General features: G+C 48.7%; 4 non-coding genes across 4 annotated transcripts; 2 read left to right on the top strand and 2 right to left on the bottom strand.

Moving 5' to 3' along the window:
• The first annotated feature begins 1348 nt into the window (after positions 1-1348).
• On the top strand, positions 1349-1420 carry TRNAA-UGC (transfer RNA alanine (anticodon UGC)). Its single transcript has one exon. It is a non-coding gene; the product is annotated as a tRNA-Ala (tRNA).
• A 755-nt stretch (positions 1421-2175) lies between these two features.
• Positions 2176-2248, top strand: TRNAK-CUU (transfer RNA lysine (anticodon CUU)). Its single transcript has one exon. It is a non-coding gene; the product is annotated as a tRNA-Lys (tRNA).
• Positions 2249-11825: 9577 nt separating this feature from the next.
• On the bottom strand, positions 11826-11899 carry TRNAI-AAU (transfer RNA isoleucine (anticodon AAU)). Its single transcript has one exon. It is a non-coding gene; the product is annotated as a tRNA-Ile (tRNA).
• A 4902-nt stretch (positions 11900-16801) lies between these two features.
• On the bottom strand, positions 16802-16874 carry TRNAK-CUU (transfer RNA lysine (anticodon CUU)). The gene has a single exon. It is a non-coding gene; the product is annotated as a tRNA-Lys (tRNA).
• Positions 16875-17147: the final 273 nt, after the last annotated feature.

Raw genomic sequence — 17147 nt, 5'->3', positions numbered from 1 at the left:
GGGAGCCACTCCCGGTTTCCGACCGAGGCCGACCCAGCATCGCGGAGCAAGGGCCTGGCGCTCGGGCCACGGTGTCAGGTTCCCCTAGCGCAGGTTCGCCCCGGCCCTGAACTGAGCTAAATTTAGAGACTGGAACCTGGCCCTGTCCCATCACCCTCAAGCATGGCCTTGTATCCACTCCATTACCTTTTCTGCGACTGTCCTCTCCCTTCTTTACTCTTTACTTAATATTTGAACAGATAATACATTTATACTTTCCCATTTTATTCAGTATTATTTCACCCCCCCCCCACATACAAACCTCAGCGCTCTCTTGTCCCCCAGCTGTCTCCACAGCCCCTCTGCAGAACTGCCTGTGTTACCCGCTTCCACACCCTCTCTCCTTGTTCACTCTGGAGGTCACTTGGATCAGGCTTTCGCCCGCACCCTCCTCAGAAACTGGCTTGCCAATGTTACCGGGAACTCCAGCAATTCTCACCCAAAGGCGAAGTCCTCGCCTCACCTCCCCCGTTCCCGACTTCCCTTCTCAGGGCTGTGTCCCCGACCCTTCCTGCTGTTCCTGAACTGCGTGGCCTCTGCGCTGGCTGTTCCCCTTGCGTGGACCTCTTTTCTCCCACCACCTGCATGCTCCTTCCCACCTCATTCAGGTCTTGCTTCAAACGTCTCTGCCCACGAAGCCCGCCCCGAACGCGCACGCTGTGTAAAGTGGTCTCTCAGCGCGCTCCCCTCTCGGGGCTGGCTCTGTGCCCGCTCTCTATCTCCTCTGGAACGTCAGCTTTAAGACGGACTGTACCCGGTTTGTTCACGGCTGAATCCTGTTTTTAGAGCAGTTCTTGGCAAGCTCAGTAAAGTTTTCTCGGATTAAACGTGGTTCAGAATTCGAAAGATGAGCCGCAGTTCACGGTGAAAAGTAGGCCCTTCACCTGTGTCCCAGTTCGTTCTTCATCCCGAGCAATCAACTTTACAATTCTGGATTACATTAATCAAACATTCCGTATTTTATCGCCTCGACCCCCTGTTTTAAAAAACAAAACGTAGCATCCTGCACAATTTTCCCTTCTTTTCTTTTTCAGGTCACAGTTCAGTTTTGGCATCGTGCCTGATGATTTTCTCTCCTTTTTCCACCGCTGCTCCCAGGTGCTTAGCCGGGCCTAATCCTCTCTCTTGGAATCTCTTGGTCAAGACCCGCTGGTCTGGAGTCAGCGGAGGACCCTGGAACAACTCTCGGCCCTGCGATCCCGGGTTTTTGCAGCAGCTGAGACCCCGCGCACACCAGTTGTCATCCGCTCCCGATGCCCTGAGCTAAGCGACGACTAGGGGCAATCTGGGACAGCCTCAAAGCGCGGACGGGGATGTAGCTCAGTGGTAGAGCGCTTGCTTTGCATGTATGAGGCCCCGGGTTCGATCCCCGGCATCTCCAGTGTTCTTTTGCACATCTAATTTTTATTCTCGATTTTCCTTTCAAATTTTGAAATCCAGCGTGTTCGCAGAGCGCCAGGAAAAACCCAGAAGGTAGAGTCTGCGGGGTGGAGAAAGACCGCGGCGGCCCCTGCCCTCCTCTGGGCCCCATTAATTGTCTTTAAAAATCCACACGGTACTTTACCGGGTGCAGTGGCTCATTCCTGTAATCCCGGCACTTTAGGAGGCCGAGGCGGGTGAATCACTAGGTCAGCAGTTTGAGACCAGCCTGACCAACAAGGCGAAACCCCGTGTCTACGTAGCCGGGCGTGGTGGCAGGCGCCTGTAATCCCAGCTACTCAGGAGCCTTTGGCAGGAGAATTGCTTGAATCCAGGAGGCGGAGGTTGCAGTGAGCCGAGATTGCGACACGGCACTGCAACCTGGGCGACAGAGCAGGACTCTGTAAAAAAAGAAAAAAAAAAAAAAATCCACACGGTGAGAGCTCCAGTGGCGTCAGGATGCACGTTTCTCCATCTCCTTGCCGTGAGCTTCATCGCGGGTAGAAAATGGCTTGATCGCTGGTAGGGTAGAAGGGGCAGAAAACGGACGTAAGTGGGAGGGACAGTCAGGCAGGAACGGCAGAGTTTGAATTTCCCGGGAGCCGAGGCTCTTCAGTAGTTTTATCACACTCCAAACAAATCCAAGTTCAAACCCACAGTTGAATATGGTCCGAATGTAATCTAGAATGAAAAATTCTTTAGGCGGAGTTACCGGACGCCCGGCTAGCTCAGTCGGTAGAGCATGAGACTCTTAATCTCAGGGTCGTGGGTTCGAGCCCCACGTTGGGCGCAGTTGGTCGTTTTACTCCTAAATCTACGATTACTGGCCATACCTGTAAAACATTATAAGCCGACCAACCCTTAGGAAAATAATCTGCTCTGAAGCCTTTCACTTCTGTGTGTGAAATACTCTTGTAGGCGCTGCACGTTCATTACCCATTATCTAGCAGTACAATTAGGGTTTCAAACTGTGGTAAAATATGCCCAACAAAATTTACCACTTTTTAACTGTACAGTTCTGTAGCATTAAATACGTTTAAATCGTTGTACATCAATCTCCTTTTTCATGTTTCCCAGATGAAACTCTGAACCCATCCAACACTAACTCTCCATTCCCCTCTGCCCACAACCGCTGACAACCACCATTCTACTTTGTGTCTATGAATTTGACTCCTCTAGATACGTCATGTAAGATGAATCGTACAATATTTCTTTTTTTAATTGTCTTATTTCATTTAATGTCTTCAAGATTGATCCTTACTGTAGCATGTGTCAACATTTCCTTCCTTTCAAAGCTGATTAGCATTCCCCTGCACGTATATACCACATGATCCATTCATCTGCCAATGTACACTTGCTTCCTTCCTCCTTTTGGCTACTGTGGATAATGCAGCTATGAACATGGGTGTACGAATATCTGTTTGAGTTCAGGTTTTCTATTTTTTTAGAGTACACGTCACAAAGTGAAATTACTGGGTCATATGGCATCTCTATGTTTTTAAGGAAGTGGTATACCATTTTCCACAGAGGCTACATGCACCACAAAATGAGCTTTAAAAAACATCTTTCGGCCGGGCGCGGTGGCTCAGGCCTGTAATCCCAGAACTTTGGGAGGCAGAGGAGTGACGGATCACGAGGTCAGGAGATCGAGACCATCCTGGCTAACACGATGAAACCTCGTCTCTACCAAAAATACAAAAAAACTAGCCGGGCGAGGTGGCGGGCGCCTGTAGTCCCAGCTACTCGGGAGGCTGAGGCAGGAGAATGGCGTAAACCCGGGAGGCGGAGCTTGCAGTGAGCTGAGATCCGGCCACTGCACTCCAGCCTGGGCCACAAGCGAGACTCCGTCTCAAACAAAACAAAACAAAACAAAACAAAATACAACACAACACAACAAAAAAAAATCTTTCGACCGGTCACGGCTGTAATCTCAGCACTCTGGGAGGCCGAGGCGGGCGGATCACCTGAAGTCAGGAGTTGGAGACTAGCCTGGCCAACATGGTGAAATCCTGTCTCTACTAAAAATACAAAAATTAGCTGGGCGTGGTGGCGCACACCTGTAATCCCAGCTACTCGGGAGGGGGAGGTTGCAGTGAGACGAGATCGCGTCACTGCACTCCAGCCTGGGCGACAGAGCAAGACTCTGTCCCCCAAAATAATAATAATAATAATAATAATAATAAATACAAACGGGCGTTTTGGTGGACGCCTGTAATCTCAGCTACTCGGGATTCTGAGGCAGGAGAATAACTTAAACCCAGGAGGCAGAGGTTGCAGTGAGCCGAGATAGCGCCACTGCACTCCAGCCTGGCGGACAGGGCGGTATTTCATTTAAAAAAAAAAAAAAAAAAAATTATTTCGGCTGAGCGTGGTGGCTCATACCTGTAATCCCTGCACTTTTAGGAGGCCGAGGTGGGAAGGTTGCTTGAGGCCAAGAGTTCAGGACCAACCTGGCCAACTACCTAGCCAGACCCTCATCTTTAAAATAAAAATTAAAGAACATTAAATAATAAAGCAGAATTCAGTGAAAAGTGTTTAACTCCCCCTTAGGTGACAATTTCAATTTTATATTTTTGTACATATTCTTCCAGAAATTTTGATGCAAGTATAGTTTTTTGGGGGATGGGGAGGAAGGCGGGGGAAAGAGTCTCTTAATCTGCCACCCAGACTGGAGCATAGTGGGAGATCTTGACTCACTGCAACCTCCGCCTCCCAGGTTCAAGCAACTCTCCTGCTTCAGCCTCCCTAGTAGCTGGAATTACAGGCATGTGCCACCATGCCTGGCTAATTATGTATTTTTAGCAGAGACGGGGTTTCTCCATGTTGGTCAGGCTGGTCTCCAACTCCCGATCTCAGGTGATCTGCCCGCCTTGGCCTTCCAAAGTGCTGGGATTACAGGCATGAGTCACCGCGCCCGGTCTATTTCAAAGATCTTTCTATTTCAAAACATAGAAAATATCCTCAATCTTTTTTTACAGCTGCACAATATTCCCCTGTAGATGAATCATCTTTTATTTAACAGATGACTTATGGATGGGCATTTACATTGTTTCCAATTTTTTTGTTCTTATGATCAATGCTACAGTTAAGCATGTAGCAACTGTCATTTTGCACTTTTGCACTTTTATCTGTGGAGGTAATTGCCAGAAGTGAGATTTGTGGCATCCAGGTTTATGTGCAAGTAATTTTGTAAAAATAGATAAATCACCCTGCTGCAGAACCTAGTCTGATATGACCTCCCACTAGCCATGAATGAGATTGCCTGTTTCTCCACGGTCTTGGGGGAAATGGGCTGCCTGGACAACAAATTTAAACGTGTGACTCCCCCACTTAAAATTGCTGGAGTCTTTCACTGCCTGCCTACAGGATAACACCCATTGAAGAGCCTACAGGGCACCACCTGGCATGAAGAAGGACCTTCCCCCGCCCCTTTACATCACACAGGAACATACTCAGATAAAAGATTTTGAAGAGTACAGTGTCACTTTCATTTATGGTTCTTAACCCAATTCTGTATGACAGCGTTGTGTTTTCTCTTTTCAGGCCTGTTTCTGAAGAGGCTACCGTGTTCTCTTCACTTGCAAAGCCAGGACACCATTAGAAAGGCCTGCTCAGTTATTTCTTACTCTGCACATCTTCTTCCTTGGACAGGAAGAACGAATCCAACCAGACATAAGAAATAAAATGTATATGTCATTTTCCATTTGGTCTTGGTGTCCTGTGGGGCATGTATAAATTATTAGAGCACAGATGTGTTTGCTGAAGTGTCTACAAGAATCATTACATATAATTTATATGTAAATTATTAATCAACCTTTTCCGAATGTTTTCATTTAAAAACCTCATTTGAAACAGAAAATTATCTTCAGGTTTAATATATTCATGGCTATTACCTAATCTAACTAGTCTAAACATATTCCAATATCTTTCTTTTTTTATTATCATTTTTTTTATTTTTTGAGACGGAGTCTCGCTCTGTTGCCCAGGCTGGAGTGCAGTGGCACGATCTCGGCTCCGTCTCCCGGGTTCACACCATTCTCCTGCCTCAGCCTCCCCAGTAGCTGTGACTACAGGCGCCCGCCACCATGCCCGGGTAATTTTTTGTATTTTTGGTAGAGACGGGGTTTCACCGTGTTAGCCAGGATGGTCTCGATTCCCTGACCTCGTGATCCGCCCGTCTCGGCCTCCCAAAGTGTTGGGATTACAGGTGTGAGCCACCACGCCTGGCCCCGGTATCTCTTTCTTTAGCAATCACTGATTTCTCTTTACTGAACTTGAGGAAGTCATTCTTCTAGGATCTCTGTGGTAGCATCAGGGGAGATGGCTCAGCTGCCGTCAAATGCTCACCTCACTGTTTCATTGCTGTTTATATCATATCACATTGGATTAAAGGTGCAAGTCCCTCAGGTGGAAGGCAGGCCTCAGTCACATGCTGGTGTTCTGGGGAATGTGAGTTTCAGGCAAGAAGGAAGCTGAAGTGTCAACTGGAGCAACCTAACTCTGGAGGACTGCCTGAAAAAGGAAGAGTGGCCAAAAAGATGACCCGGAATGGCCCGTTCTTCCATTCTGTGTTGGGACCAACTGGAGTAGAGCCACAGGATATTCTGGGAAACGTCCCTGCTTATCACTGTCATTTGAGATGTTTAGTATCTAGGGGTGATGGGGGCACTTCTGAATATAGAAAAGAATACATGCTTGCTTTGTGATTAATATTCAATTTATTGGAGTTGTAAATGTGAAGGTCTAGTTTTTCTGAAGACTTTAAATTCAGCTTACAGATTTTTTTTTTTAATAAAGTGATCAATTTTTGAAACAACAAGAACAATCCCTTTCATCAGTTCCCTCATTAACTTTCATTAACTAAGGCTGTCAAACGGAGGCATTCTGAACGGCTAAGCAATTGGTAAATGTCACTTATACATTTCAAATCACAATTATGAATTTTATATTTATGAACCCTCATTGGCTGGGCAAGGAGGCAGGAGACTGAGGGATTAGGTCATAGCTGGCAGTGGAGAGCTGGTATCCGAACTTCATTTGCTCTTACAGACTCCCTGCTTTAACCAGTAACCCATAGCACCTTCAGAAATCCTGGGAGTATTATTTGAAATCTTCTGAATAAAGCTATGTACTCATTTATCTATCTTTCACAGTCCTGCACTGAGGCCTTACTGTGTGCCTCATTAGCCTCGGGGTCCTGTAAGATCGCAGATCCAATGTCCTCCACTCATTTTTCAATCTGTTTGCAAAAAAAAAATAAAACAAAAAACAGCAACTGGTGTGGGTGGTCATGAGAATGCATATTCAAGGAAGTAGAGCTGTGGCTCCTTACCTTCCCACACCCAAGGTCTTCCCTCTTGATCTCACCAGTCTCACTCCTACTTCAGAGTCTTTGACCTTCCTCCGCTTCCTCTCTCCCAAAAGCCTCTTCTCCAAGATCTTTGGAAGGCTGCCTCTCTCTTTTCCTGGCTCAGCTCAGTGTCACCTGTTCTGCTGCCTCTTTCCTGGTCCCCTCTCTATAATGCCATCTTCTGTTGACCTGCCACTCTACCACATTGCCCTCTTTAATATTGTGGCAGCCCTTATCACTCTCTGAGGTGGTTTCTGTATCTGCCTGTTGTTTGTTATTTAAATCACCTGTCAGAAAGTGAACTCCAGTAGGGCAGGGACCTGATCTATCCCTTTTTACTGCAATATAAATGACTGAATAAATGAGGTGTCATTTTAACAGTGCACACCACAGGTTGGTTTCGAGGATGCAAGGAATCAATGCAAATCTAGCACATAGGACAAAGCCTAGAATGGTGGTGTGCGCCTTTAACCTCAGGAGGGCTGAGGCAGGAGGATTGGATTGCTTAAGCCCAAGAATTCAAGGTCAGCCCTAGCAACACAGGGAGACTCTAGACTCATAAAAGAAAATAAAAGATAAATAAATAAAAGGACAGTACCTAGTCCCTAGTAAGAGTTTAATCACACCTTTCTCTCTAAATGTTGAGACAAGATCACGCTCTGCTACCCAGGCCGGGGTGCAGTGGTGCTATCTTGGCTCACTGCAGCCTCTACCTTCTGAGCTCAAGTCATCCTCCCACCTCAGCCTCCTGAATAGCTGGTGTGGCACATGCCTGGCTAATTTTTGTATTTTTTTTTTTTTTTGTAGAAAATATTCTGTATTTTCTACTTTAAAATAGAAAAAAAGAGAGAAAATAATTTTGTGTTTTTTGTTTTGTCATGTTGCCCAGGCTGGTCTCAAACTCCTGGGCTCAAGCAATCCACTCACCTTGGCCTCCCAAAATGCTGGGATTATAGGTGAGAGCCACCACGACTAGCCTACAATTGGCTTTTGAGTGAGAGGTTAAATATCTAAGTAGAGGCCAGGCGCGGTTGCTCGTGCCTGTAATCCCAGCACTTTGGGGGACCGAGGGGGGCGGATCACGAGGTCAGGAGTTCGAGACCAGCCTGACCAACATGGTGAAGCCCCGTCTCTACTAAAAATACAAAAATTAGCCGGGCGAGGTGGCGGGCGCCTGTAGTCCCAGCTACTCAGGAGGCTGAGGCAGGAGAATGGAGTGAACCCGGGAGGCGGAGGTTGCAGTGAGCCGAGATCGCGCCACTGCACTCCAGCCTGGGCGACAGAGCAAGACTCCTCTAAAAAACAAACAAACAAACAAACAAACAAACAAAAAAAAACCAAAAAAAAATCTAAATAGATAATCTGGTAAGGAAATGATGTTGTTTATTTGAAAAAAAAGAAAAGAAAAAAAAAGGCCTGGTGCGGTGGCTCACGCCTGTAATCCCAGCACTTTGGGCGGCCAGGCTGGTGGATCACGAGGTCAGGAGTTGGAGACCAGCCTGGCAAATACGGTGAAGCTCCGTCTCCACTAAAAATACAAAAATTAGCCGGGCGTGGTGGCGGCGCCTATAGTCCCAGATGCGCGGGAGGCTGAGGCGAGAGAATCGCTTGAACGCAGGAGGCGGAGCTTGCAGTGAGCCGAGATTGTGCCACTGCACTCCAGGCTGGGCGACAGAGCAAAACCCTGTCTCAGACAAAACAAAACAAAAAGCAAATATCTAGCAAAGCTGCAACTAAATAGAACCTTCGATATGAATTCGCCTCCTTCAAACTATTTCTCTAGGGTATCTGCGAGTGAAGGAGCCAGGAGTGGCTCCACGCACTGTCCTGGTACCCGGAGTGGGCTCTTTTATTCTTCACTGAAAAAAAACCCCTCAAACTTCCTGAATATTTTCCTGCATCATAGGGTAGAGGAAGCATAGACAGGCCAAAGCAGAATTTGGAAACGGGTGCTTTCAAATTGTCAGGACAATACTGAAAGAACAAACAGCCATGGCAAAGGGGCGCCCGCCAACACGCAGCTGCAATTCAAGCATCAAAAAGGGAGTAATAGCACTGAGTTCCAGTTAATTGAAACAAGATGAATTCAGGAAAGCTGTAAAACCATAACGACAAGGTGGCATTGTGTAACCTAAAGCCAGCCACAGTGGCTGAGACCTGTAGCCCAATGAACTTTGGGAAGTCTCTGGCAGGATCTTTTGAGGCCACCATCCACTCCACCTTTCTAAAATAGATACAGCATATATAATATAAATATATAATATACTTATTATTTATATAATAAATATATAATATAGTCATTATGTAATAAATTTATTATTACATAATGAATATATAATGTATTTGTTATTTATGTAATGTATTCATTATTTATGTAATAAATATATAATATATATTTTATAATATGTATAATATCTATTTAGAGACGTGGAGGGGTCCTTGGTCTCAAAGGGTCCTCCCAGAGGATCCTCCTGAAACTCCGTCTCCAACAAAGAAACAAAGGTATATATATTTGAGATGGAGCGGAGTTTCGCTCTTGTCACTGGAGTGCAATGGCACGATCTCGGTTCGCTACAACCTCCGCCTCCGAGGTTCAAGCGACGATTCTCGTGCCTCAGCCTCCCAAGTAGCTGGGATTACAGGTATGCGCCACTGCGCCCAGCTAATTCTGTATTTTTAGTAAGACGGGGGGGTTTCACTATGTTGGGCAGGCTGGTCTCCAACCCCTGACCTAAGGTGACCCACCCGCCTCGGCCTCCCAAAGTGCTGGGATTACAGGCGCGAGCCACCGCGCCCCGCCCGTTTCTAAATATTTTTAAACATGTAATTCGAAATATGACTCCAAAGAGACTGTTTCCTGTACATCTTGTTGCCCCGCCCAGCTAGTTGGCTGATGTTGACTGTGTTGCTTTGCTTTGAATTTGCTTCACAATTTGCTTTGCTTTCCACAAGGAAGACCAATGAGAACTGTCTTACGTTAGCTGAGGCACAGGGCAAAATACACTTAGAGGAGAGTGGCAAAGGACTGAGTGATGGTCCTGGCCTCCCAGAGTCCCAGTGGCCAAGGAAATGCAGAAGGCACTCTTGTCAGCAAAGTACAGACTCACTTCAAACCAGTCAGTTAAACAGGACAGTAGGAGTGCGAGGGCGGGTCGGCGGGGAAGGGGTGAGGAGGAAGAAGTTGGGCCGGGGAGAACACTCTGGGAGAATTCTCCTGCATGGGGTCTGCAAGTTCCAGGATGACTACCGGACTTTCTGATGCGTAAATTCTGGGACGATATACAATTGCAATTAAGTGTGAAAGGGCAGTGATAAAGAAATAGGCATGACATTGATATTTTCTGTGAACGTTATGCTAATGCTATCCCAACAAGTTTTGCCATCACGGGACTCTGCTTTGATTACGCTTTGTCTGCATTTAAAATGTATAAAACGTTAAAGAGAATTTTGGGTTTTGCCACTTTTCTTTTTTTTCTTTTTCTTTTTTTTTTTTAACAGGCTGTGTGCCCAGGCTGCAGTGCGGTGGCGCGATCGTGGCTTACTGCAGACTCGACCTAGGGTAGTAACTGGAACTACAGGTATGCACCACCACGCCTGGTTTATATATATATATAAAATTCTAGAGATGGGGCCGGGGGCGGGGGGGCGGATGGGACAGTCTCACTATGTTGTCTAGGCTGATCTCGAACTCCTAAGCCCAGTTTCTGAGTAGCGGGGGCTACAGGAGCGCGCTGACACGCCCGACCCTTGCTTTGCCACTTAGATGTTGCATTTATTCGACTTTCACTTCGGGCAGAGGTGCTGGGAAAGAGGCGGCTGGGCCCCTGCGGAAGTGTGCCGGTGCGGTGCGAGAAAGCTGGAGGCCCGTCTTCCAGACAGGGAAGCAGCCTGCGCTGCCGGGGCGCACGGCACGTGGTTTCCCCAGGCTTCTGTCCCGCCAGGAGCGCTGTACTAGGGATCCCGACCACCGCTCCGGCTGCTTCTCTGAAGCCTTTGCAGCCTTTTCCCTGCGATTGCCGAAGCCGCCCCCTGGGGAGCGGGCTCCCAACTCACCTGCAGCGTCCCACGGCCCGAAGGCGACGTGCTGCGAGTGAGGACGGGTGCAGAGGGAGGCCGACCGTGACGCCTTGGAGGGGCAGATGGTCCCGTTGACTGCCCTGCACCGCCACTGCGGACACCAAAGCCGTGTCCGGGCTGCAGGCGGGCCTGCACTGGGGGCACGCGCCGGGAGCCAGAGCAGGCCACGCGGATGCGAGCCGCGGGGGTGGTCCCGCGGAGGAAGGGTGGTGGCAGGCGCGAGAAGCCAGCGGGGTGGAAAGTCTCAGCCTCGCCCGCGCTCACTGCGGAGGGATGAGAGCCAGCACTCTCCCGCCGCGCGACGCCGCGGGCGTGGGGGTCTGCACCAGTCTGGCTTGCCTTAGAACTCGCTGGAACCCCGCTTTCCACTCAGTCACCGGCAGTCCTCCGCCCGAACCAGCCTGTGTTTCAGTTGAATTTCTCTGTGCCCCGTTTCTTTTCCGTTCCCTGTCCTTTTGCTCCGTCTCACACGTTCCGCCGCCTTATGTGACCTGTCCGTGCCTCAGTGGCCTCATCTGTAAACAGCCCTTCCAGAATGGTTAGGTTCCTCTGCAGGAAGCCCAGGGCCACACCTGCAGACCACTTCGTGTGTGGTACACGTTGTAGTTATCGCCATCACTATTGGCCTTCCGGTGCACACCTTCCCCGGCCTGAATTTCCAACCCGAGACTTCTTGCACTTTTCAATCGTTCATCTGTCATTCCGTGGCATTCCCCGTCCGCCGGGACTTTGCAGGCAGACCCAGACAATGACCAGTAAGACCACGTGCTTCTCACCCTGGTATTGTAGACGTAGACGTGGAATACACCGGTTGAAGTTACTTGGCAATGGATTGGAAAATCCGGCTGCCGTGTAAGTGTAGTAAAATATGCGCACGTTTATACACACCAGACTCCACAGTAAGAAACTTTTTTAAGCTGGAAGGAAAACTTCGCTGTGCTGTTTCCGCCCGGTTTTGAACCGGGGACCTTTACGCGTATTAGGCGAATGTGATAACCACTACACTACGGAAACCGACACTTGCCGGGTGCTCTATGATTTTTATAAGTGTTAAAGTCAGTATCCAGGTGTCAGCTTCACCCATTGAGTCACGGCCTTCAGATCCATTCTTCCCCAGAACGCCAGTCTTCTTGTGGTCCTGCGTAACGGTGTTTGTCAAACTGTAAAGCGTGACCTCTAAGGGTACCCCAGTCACCTCCAGCAATTAAAAGCAAAACAGGCCGGGCGCGGTGGCTCAAGCCTGTAATTCCAGCACTTTGGGAGGCCGAGGCGGGCGGATCACGAGGTCAGGAGATCGAGACCATCCTGGCTGACACGGTGAAACCCCGTCTCTACTAAAAAATACAAAAAACTAGCCGGGCGAGGTGGCGGGCGCCTGTAGTCCCAGCTACTGGGGAGGCTGAGGCAGGAGAATTGCGTGAACCCGGGAGGCGGAGCTTGCAGTGAGCTGAGATCCGGCCACTGCACTCCAGCCTGGGCGGCTGAGCGAGACTCCGTCTCAAAAAAAAAAAAAAAAAAAAAAAGCAAAACAAAGCCGGGCGCGAGGGCTCACGCCTGTAATCCCAGCATTTTGGGAGGCCGAGATGGGCGGATCACGAGGTCAGGAGTTCGAGACCATCCTGGCTAACACGGTGAAACTCCGTCTCTACTAAAAATACAAAAAATTAGCTGGGCGAAGTGGCGGCGCCTGTAGTCCCAGCTACTCAGGAGGCTGAGTCAGGAGAATGCCGTGAACCCGGGAGGCGGAGCTTGCAGTGAGCCGAGATCGCGCCACTGCACTCCAGCGTGGGCGACAGAGCGAGACTCCGTCTCGAATAATAATGATAAACAAAACAAAACAAAAAACTAGCGAGCATCGCGGGAGGACATGTGGGGAAAAGAGAGATCAGACTGTTACTGTGTCTGTGTAGAAAGAAGTAGACATAAGAGACTCCATTTTGTTCTGTATTAAGTAAAATTCTTCTGCCTTGAGATGCTGTTAGTCTGTAACCCTAGCCCCAACCCTGTGCTCGCAGAGACATGTGCTGTGTTGACTCAAGGTTTAATGAATTTAGGACTATGCAGGATGTGTTTTGTTAAAAAAGTTCTGGAAGGAAGTATGTTTGTTAAAAGTCATCACCATTCTCTGATCTCAAGTACCCAGGGACACAAACACTGCGGAAGGCCGCAGGGACCTCTGCCTAGGAAAGCCGGGTATTGTCCGAGGTTTCTCCCCATGTGACAGTCTGAGATATGGCCTCGTGGGAAGGGAAAGACCTGACCGTCCCAGGCCCAACACCCGTAAAGGGTCTGCGCTGAGGAGGGTTAGTGAGAGAGGAAGGCCTCTTTGCAGTTGAGATAAGAGGAAGGCATCTGTCTCCTGCTCCTTCCTGGGCAATGGAATGTCTCGGTGTAAAACCCGATTGTATGTTCTATTTACTGAGATATGAGAAAACCACCTTAGGGCTGGAGGTGAGACGTGCTAGCGGCAATGCCGCTCTTTAATGCTCTGAGATGTTTGTGTACCCGCACAGGAGGCACAGCACCTTTCCTTAAACTTATTTATGACACAGAGATCTTTGCTCACATGTTTTCCTGCTGACCCTCTCCCCTCTATTACCCTATTGTCCTGCCACATCCCCCTCTCCGAGATGGTAAAGATAATGATCAATAAATACTGAGGGAACTCAGAGACCAGTGCCAGCGGGCGCGGGTCCTCCCTGTGCTGAGCGCCGGTCCCCTGGGCCCACTTTTCTTTCTCTATACTTTGTCTCTGTGTCTCTTTCTTTTCTCAGTCTCTCGTCCCACCGACGAGAAACGTCCACAGGTGTGGAGGGGCAGGCCACCCCTTCAAGGAAAGGCAAATGTACCTTCCAAGGCTTCAGACTGGATACGCTTCCCTACTGGTTCTTTCTCTTCCAGGGAAGACAGCCAGAGGTTTTAATTTTCACATAATTTGTGCTCTAGGGACAGTAATGACAGAGAGGATTGAAAAAATGCAAAATGCATTCAAAACACACGATATTTGAATATATTTTGTTAAAATGTAAATTAAAGTAAATGTAAAAATCAAAAAGTGAAATTTCTATGTCCTTTCAAAAATTATTTATTCTATGAATTATGCATAAGTATTAAAATAAAGGACAAAATATAAATTAATGAATATCAAAATTTTAAGTCAGTTTTTAAAAATAAATCTGAAATTTTTATTACTTTTTAAGAGTTCAATGAAAAATTTTAGGTATTTTTATAAAAATAGAACTCGTGAATCCTAGCATCCAAGGTGCGTACGTATGTAGAGTTGGAATGACGCTTAACGCCTGTCATATGGAGATCAGCATATATGTAAATTTAAAAGTAGCGATTGCTTAATATTGTGAAACGTTTTTCCGTCCCCACGCCTAATTTCCGAATACCTGGAGAGCTTGGAAGGGAGGCGCAGTCCTGCTGATCAGGGATCCTTGCTGCCTCTGTGACCCCGAAGGCCCGCTCCATTCGGCGCAGGGCGGGAGTCCTTCTTGTGTGAGTCTGATTCTCTGGTCAAGGTCACCATGGGCCTCCAGGAGGCCCAATCCATGGACGCCTTCTCTTACCAGACCATGTGCTGAACTGGACGCTGCCAATCTCCTTTGCACTGCGGCACCCTCGGCCTGGGTGGACGCTTCGCTGCAGGCTTTTCTCCCATCCCGACTCCGCCTCCGAGCGCCCGAGGCTGACCCTGGAGCTCCACATCGGCTTGCAGCAGGACCCACACCTTCGCTCCGTCTCTGGTTCCAGCAAGAACTGTTCCCCCAAGCTTCAGATCCACGCGTGTCTTGGGCGGTTTTTCCAGATATCGCACAACATCTAACGCCCAACCTGTTCCAGACCTAAGTCATTGTTTTTTCCTTCCCTCCCCTCCCGCATCCTCAGCCTGTGATCTCGATTGTGGAACTACCCAAATCTTTCGCCGTTGCAAGCCGTGCATCCGGCTCCTTCACCTGCGTCTCCCTCTGGCTGCCGCCTCCTGTATGGACCAGGCCTGTGTCCTTCCAGCCGGTCTCCCACAGTCTTACTCCCACTCATACTCCCTGTTTGCATCATTCCTGAAGGAACCCCCTGAAATAGAAATCAGAGTGAGTCCCTCAGTCTCCCCAGGCCCCATCACCACAGGGTTTGAGAGGAGGCCAAAGATCCCAACAGGTTCCATGTGTTTGTCCTGCTTCTCTGAGTGTTGAACGCTTGCCGCCTTTGTGCTCGCAGCAGCTTGGGTCACTTGCCTGGAGGGGCATCCCAAATCTAACCTGGCCACAGCGGCGACGGGTGGAAGGGGTGGAGAGAAGAGAAAGCACGAATTGTAGCAAAAAGCTCCAGCGGGCGTTCCCTTGGCTTGCTGGAGGACAAAAAAGAGAAGCCTGTCCACTTCATCTCCACTTTAATGAAAAAGCCAGAATCCTTTAAGAATGTTTTCCAGTCCCAGTGAAAGTGGTAAAAAAAAAAAAAAAAAAAAAAAACCCTGAAACCACAGTCTGCAAAAGAATCCGAAATAATTTGTGCAAGACGAAATGTCAAACTTCAAACTCTTTGAACACCAGCTTGTTTAGACTCTTCCTGATGTTCCAAGACCACAGCCCCAGTAACTCACGTGCTAGGATTTTACTAGCGACTCTATTTACAAACTCTGACCAGCTTCTGCCCAGACCGCCCTCACAGACTACATAGCCCTGCTAAGTCTCCACTTTGATACACGTCTGAGACAGAAGAGGATGCTATCTTTGCTCAGTGAGTTTAAACCAGCTTTCTATGATCAACAGACTTCTCTTGGGGTGTGGTGTGTATGCGGAGGAGACTTCGACAGCTTAAAAATACAAAACGGGGCCGGGCGCGGCGGCTCACGCCTGTGATCCCAGCACTTTGGGAGGCCGAGGCAGGAGGATCACAAGGTCAGGAGATCGAGATCGTCCTGGCCAACATGGTGAAACCCCGTTTCTACTAAAATAGAAAAAATTAGCCAGGCGTGGTGGCGGGCGCCTGTAGTCCCAGCTATTCAGGAGGAATCGCTTGAACCCGGGAGGCGGAGATTGTAGTGAGCCGAGGTGGTGCCACTGCACTTCAGCCTGGCGACATAGCAAGACTCCATCTAAAAGAAAAAAAAAAAAGAAAGAAAGAAAGAAAGAAAAAAGAAAAAAGGGCTATATTTGCAGGACTAATTTCGAGGCCATTCTGAGCTCAGGCGATCCTCCCGCCTTGACTTACCCAAAGTATTGGGATTGCAGGCATGAGCCACTGCGGCGCATGGCCCGTTTTTATCTTTATTTATGTATGGGGGAAACATGGAGGCTGGTATGTGTGGGGCAACATCTCACAAATACAGACTCTTAAAATCAAGAGCATGAAAAAGAATATACGGAAGACAAGTGTCTCAGATTACACAAAGCATCTTTCTTGACAGGGAGTCGAAAGCAGGTCGCAGCGAGGCAAACGCGGAATCCTAACCCCTAAATATCCCAGCAACGTGGGAGTGAATCAGATAGGTTTTGACGCTCACAAACGCCTGGGGTCATCCTGCGGTCTCACCCCGGTTTCGGCAAACCATGTTGTTCCCTCCAGCACAGCAAGTTTCCGACACGGGGGCAGGCCGTCTGGTAAACAGAAAGTGCCTAATATGTGCTGCCCGTGGGCGTGTGGGTTACAGCAAAGGATCATGCATGCAGAACCCGCCATGCTGGCCTGAAGGAACTGGTCCGCAGGGACCCGCTTCTCATTCTTGCTCGGAGAGTTAGCGAGGGTTGTGAGAACTCTGCTCCGGGGCTTCCACACAACGATCAAAGACCACCCAGTTAAGCCCAAGCTCTAGCCCACCGTTAACTAATCCGCTACCCACTAGATCTTGGTCCAGAAGATACCGTTCGTGCACTTAGGTAACACGGCTTGCCTTACCCTTTCCAAAAGGAACTCCGCCCAACGTGGGGCTCGAACCCACGACCCTGAGATTAAGAGTCTCATGCTCTACCGACTGAGCTAGCCGGGCAGCTTGGCCAACATTATAACTTTGTCTCTGAAGACGGAGGTTGCCCGCAGAGGTGTAGGCACGTTTCCACTGTACAAGTACTAAGAAGCGCCTGCGCCTGGCTCTGTTCTAGGTACTAGGGCCGAGGATCTGAAATCTACGGATTCCTTTGCATGTGATGGCTGCATAGGCTTCAGAAGGCAAGAGCAAGAGATTAGGTGAGGTGTAAAACCTGAATTTACACTGCAAGAATTTATTAAGGACGTGGTATGAGTTCGTGTTCCTCCGAAGCGC

The sequence above is a fragment of the Macaca nemestrina genome, chromosome 6 (assembly GCF_043159975.1).
Source record: "Macaca nemestrina isolate mMacNem1 chromosome 6, mMacNem.hap1, whole genome shotgun sequence".
NCBI lineage: Eukaryota > Metazoa > Chordata > Mammalia > Primates > Cercopithecidae > Macaca > Macaca nemestrina.
Note: the sequence above shows the minus strand (reverse complement) of the source record. Positions and strands in the feature narration are given on the sequence as shown.